Source organism: Eretmochelys imbricata, chromosome 12 (assembly GCF_965152235.1).
Source record: "Eretmochelys imbricata isolate rEreImb1 chromosome 12, rEreImb1.hap1, whole genome shotgun sequence".
Classification (NCBI taxonomy): Eukaryota; Metazoa; Chordata; order Testudines; family Cheloniidae; genus Eretmochelys; species Eretmochelys imbricata.
In genome coordinates, this window is record NC_135583.1 from 2,883,858 (window position 1) to 2,889,153 (window position 5,296).

The following is a 5,296-nucleotide window of genomic DNA, read 5'->3' on the forward strand; positions in this document are numbered from 1 at the left end:
GACCACTGGTGTAGTCTCAGATGCTATGTCTGGTCAGTTCTAATTGACGCTTTCAGCCCTTCCCCTGGCAAGTGTTCAACAGTAGGAAGGACATCACCACCACACTTTTGCCATTCAGCCCAAGGTGCTTCTGCTTCGTTTGATCCCATTACTACAGTTGCATCGGGGCTTTTGCACTCACGGTGAGGGGGAAGAACATCCACTTTTCTCCAGCTGAAGCTACCCACTTCCAAAGGAGACAGAACTCTGCCACACTGATGTGGCGCAGGGGATTATTGCTGGATTAGTCTTTGCCCTCTTGAGAGCGAGATGTCAACACTGGGCTTCAGTTCCACAGGATTTTATATTAGTCCCTCTCTAGCCACAGCTCAAGATACAAGGCAAGCAAGCGCATATTTGGAGGGTTGAGAGGGGGGAAGAGGTGTTACAGATGCTGCAGGGGAACCTTTACATCCAAAGTAATCTGTTGTCATGGGACTGGGTTCTCCTTGCACCCCAAACAATGTTCATGAAACCAGATTAGGATTAGTAAATTGAATGAATTTCCATTCATACAAAACCAAAGGTTTAGACCTAAAGGTGACCATTTTCTGCTTCTGCTACGTGATTAGATTCATAAATAGGGTGACCAGATGTCCTGTTTTTAAAGGGACAGTCCTGTACTTAAGCCCTCCTGCAGGTGTCCTGACTTTTTCTTTTAAAAAGGGCAAATTGTCCTATATTTTCTGTCTCCCCTCATCAGTACTGGTGGGTTCTGCTTCTGGCCAGGTCCCTGCTCGCCAGCCGCCCACCCACCAATAGTGAGTGGGGGGGTCCCGTGTCTGATGAGGGGGATGGATGTGCAAGGCTGGTGGCGGGGCGAGATGCAGAGTGCAGGGCTGGACACTCCCCCCGCTGGTTCGTCAACACAGCTCCTGCTTCATGCCACCTCTCGGCCAACTCTGCCCCCGTCCCATTTCCAGCCACTGCTGGCTGCGCGCTGAGTGTGGACAGGTGGCAGCCGATTACGTGTCATCTCAGCTGCCCACCCATCAGCTTTTTATGTGCTCCCCTCTCGCTGTCCTCTCCCTGCTTTCCCCTTCACCCCCCCCAGCCCGCTGCTCCTCCAGATGCCCCCCGGTGGGGCAAGTCCCAGTCCCAGCGCTGTGCGGAGAACCAGCCCCTGGGCGGAGTGCTCAGCTCACCAACAGTCTGGCCGGCAGGCTCCTTCCCTCCCCCACTGCCTCTGGCTGGGCCCGTGCCCCGGGAAAGCCCAAGTCCCTCCGGGGCAGGGTGCTGGCCAGGAGGAGCCGAGCCCTGCATGCACCAAAGCCCCACACAGCGCTGGCATGGGGAAGCCTCTCCACCCCTCAGCTAAGCTCTGGAGTGGTGGTTGGGTGAAGCAGTTTCCAGCCTGTTGAGGCCCCGAACCTGAAGGCTCCACGGCAACCCTCCGGGCAGGGGCTTAGCACCCTCTTCACTCGCCTCCCCTCCCCTCCCCCCACTCTAGGTCCTGCCCCCCCAGGGAGCACAGGGCTGCTCTGTCTCCTAAGCACCCTCTGCTGCTGAGCCACCTCTCTGGCTGGGTTCACTGAAGCTGCTGCAGTCAGATTCCCTGGGCCCTGGTGCACAATGCTCCTTAGGGCTTAACCCCGTCCTGGCCATGCTGTAGCTAGAGGCGGCTGGTTTATGTCTGTGGCCAGCAGCAGCCTAGAGGTGTTAGCTGCCTTTTGACACTGTGCAGGAAGGAAAGGATAAGCTTCTTCCAGCCGTGAGGTGGGGGGGGGGGGAGAGAAGAGATGAGCTCTGTAAAGTCACAGGCCAGGTCATCCCTCTCCCCGCCCCCACTCCCATGGCTGGAGCTCCCGTCCCTTCCCTTCTGCACAGTGCTGAAAGGCTGCTGCTGGCCACATTCTGGGGTGAACCCTGGCAGAAATCTGGGGTGGGAGAGCATGTGACCCTGCGTGACCCCCCATGTGTTGCCTTGGGAAGACACAGCCCAAGGTACCAAGAGAGGTGGGTCCGTCCCGGGGGCCCAGCCAGGCATGGAGGGCAGAGAGCTCCAGGCAGGGAGGGTCAGGTAGGTTGGTCACCTCCTCTTTGTGAGAGAGGTGTATGGGAGTGTATTTGTGTCACGTCTCCCCACGTGTGTGTGTCCCTGTGTGAACCCTAAAGCCTTAAATATAAGAAGGTAAATAAAAATAATCCAATTGCACAGTATTTCTTTTTAATAGGGGCTCAGTCAACTTGATGTTAATTTGAATGTGCGTACGGCATAGTTCTGACTGATTGCCGTTGAACTCGCTTGAATATGAGTAATTTTACCAGGTGTCCCGTATTCACCATAGGGAAATATGAGTCACCCTAACTTGGTACTCAGTTTAATAGTGGCCGCCTGGTCCAGAAGTTAAGGTAATTGGGTACGTGCTCTCACAGTGTCTGTCCGAGAACAGTGCCCGGAAGTTAAATCGCCCCAGTGAGGAGCTCGAATAGTAATAGCGTCTGACCAGGAATGGTGACCGGAAGTTTAATAGTATCCAGCAACCGTGACTGGAAGTTACATTGTCCCTGTACACACACGCTAATAGTGTCCCGTCGGGGAAAACTAGCTGGAAAATTCCCACAGTGCTCTTCCTAATACGGGCCTGGCAGGAACACTGACTGAAAGTTGCCCAGTTCTACAACGGAAAGGAGCTGGGGGAGCTGGTGGAGACTAGGAGGAGGATGGCAGGGATGTGGGCATTGAGAATGGGGGTGCCTGGCAGGGATTTGGGGTGGGGGTCTGGACATGGTGTTCCCTGCTCTGGCGTGGCAAGCTGGAGCCTGTGACAGGAGATTGTAGCACAATGCTGCCTCTTCTCCCACAATGCACTTCTCTCCCCCCTCCTTGGGGAACGGCCTGGAGACAGGAGTGAGATAGGAGACAAAGGTGCCACTCCTGTGTTCCCAGAATCCTGGACATCCTGTTACTTCTAGGAACAGTGTGGGCCTGACCCCACCAGCATGTAAACAGCCCCCATGCTAGGGTTGCCAACTTTCTAATCCCACAGAACTGAACCCTCTTGCCTGGCCCCTCCCCTAGACTCCACCCCTGCCCCTTGTCCAGGGCCCCACCCTCTCCACCCCCTCCTCCCTCTCTCACTCACTCTCCCCCACCCTCACTCTCTTGCTCATTTTCACCAGGCTGGGGCAGGGGGTTAGGGTACAGGAGAGGGGTGAGGACTCTGGCTGGGGGTGCAGGCTCTGGGGTGGGGCCAGAACTGAGGGGTTCAAGGTGCGGGATGAGGCTCCATGCTGGGGCAGGGAGTTAGGGTGTATGGGATCTGGGAGGGAATTTGGATGCAGGAGGGGGACTCGGATGGGACAGGGAGTTGGAGTTTGAGAGGGGGTGCAGGCTCTGGGAGGGAGTTTGCGTGTGGGAGGGGGCTCAGGGCTAGGGCAAGAGATTAGGGTGCGGGAGGGGGTGAAAGGTGCAGGCTCTGGGCAGCGTTTACCTCGGAGGGCTCCCTAGAAGCTGCGACACATCCCTCGGCATGGCCAGGCGGGTCTGTGCACTGCCTCTGCCTGCAGGCATTGCCCCCGTAGCTCCCATTGGGAGCACCTCTGCCTAGCAACTGCCAACCGGATTTTTAATGGCCCAGTCAGCATGCTGACCGGAGGTGCCAGGGTCCCTTTTCAAGCAGGCGTTCCGATTGAAAACTGGACATCTGGCAACCCTACCCCATGCTCCAACCTAGAGATGGCTGCATCTCTTTGCCAATCATGGCATCTAAAAAACAGCCCTCACTATCTCACCTCAGAGGCAGCCGGATCTCAGCATTGGGTGAGAGATGCCTGTACAAATATACCCGGGACAGCTGCATCTCAATGCTGGGCGAGGAATAAACACCACCTGTGCCTCACCCCAGAAGCAGCTACATCTCAGTGCCACTTGAGGAATCCCTGTTGTGTGTGTGTTGGGGGGGGGGGGTGGGGGGGGGAGGGGAGAGCCAGGAGTAAGCCCTGAGGCCTGAACCAGAGGTTGTGAATAAAGTTAAGCCATGTATTAAAATAGATGTTTACAAATTCATTATCCAATAGATCAGAGGTTCTCAAACTTATTTGATTGTGTCCCCTCTTTGTGGCTGTAGTCCTTTAAAGCCCCTCACCCAGCTCCTGCCACCCAAGTACCTATACTGCCACCCAGCTCTGCAGAAAGAGCAGCTTCTCACACCCCCCAATTTTGAGAACCTCTGCAATATATGACCATGGCAAAAGTATTGCTCGCATTGCTAAAAAGCACTCCTAAAAGCAACAGAAAGTGGGTACATGTGAGAACACTCCAAAAGATTAGCCCAGGGCCATTCTGACCTAACACCAGGTAAGAGGATGTTTTGCCTGAGACACCTGGAGCATGATACCAGGGGCCATAACAAGCTGATGTCACAAAACATGTAAGGTGGAACGTAAGTCGTTTGTCTCAGTCTATAAATGTTGGTGTACCTTGCCTTAGCCCTTTGTGCGGCCAAAGGGACAGCACTCGTCTTAGTGTGCCTGTAACCATGGAGCCAAGGCGCTAGTACTGTGCCTTGAGGGCGACAAACCTGGCCAAGGGCCTTCGTCACCAAACCGAGTCCATGGTCTTTCTGAGTAGTGCTATCGAGGTTGGCTGAATCAACTACCTGCACAGGGCTGGAACAGCATACAGAGAGAACACACACCTGACAACACTCAGAATCCCACACGGTGTCAACGTAGTGAGCGAAGCATTATGGTGAGGAATCGGCTGGTGGTGTTGCTGAATCAGACTAACTGAAGCTTTCGCCATTATAAGATCCATTCTTATTCCTCTATTTGGCCATTGTTTCAGGATATTTGCGTTTCTGGTTAATTGGCTCTTGCCTGGTCTGGAGGTAATCTCCCCTGAAAACAGGGCTCATTCATGGCTTTGCCACAAGGCCTGAGCCCGGGGCAGTGTATTATGCTGCTCCTAGAGAAGCCTTGAAAACCGTTTGTCATGAGTTCCCTCCAAGGCACAGTGGACTTCCCCCACCGGGCTGGTGCAGCAGTTATGGTAGCCCGCTCCCCAACCAATCGCACCCACAGGTATGGGGTGGGGTATAGGAACCCCTCCCCTGGCACCTTTGAAGAGTCAGGCCGAAGGTAGCTCAAGGTGGAGATGCACCAACTGGAGGCTTTCAAAACCTCAGCCATGCTAGTGCTGAACAATTTCTTCTTTTTTTTAATCCAAAATACCTGGTTTAATATTTGGATAAAGTGCTGTAAGAAGTTTTGTTTAGTGTTAACTTTAGAACAATCTTCCCAAGAACAGACTGAC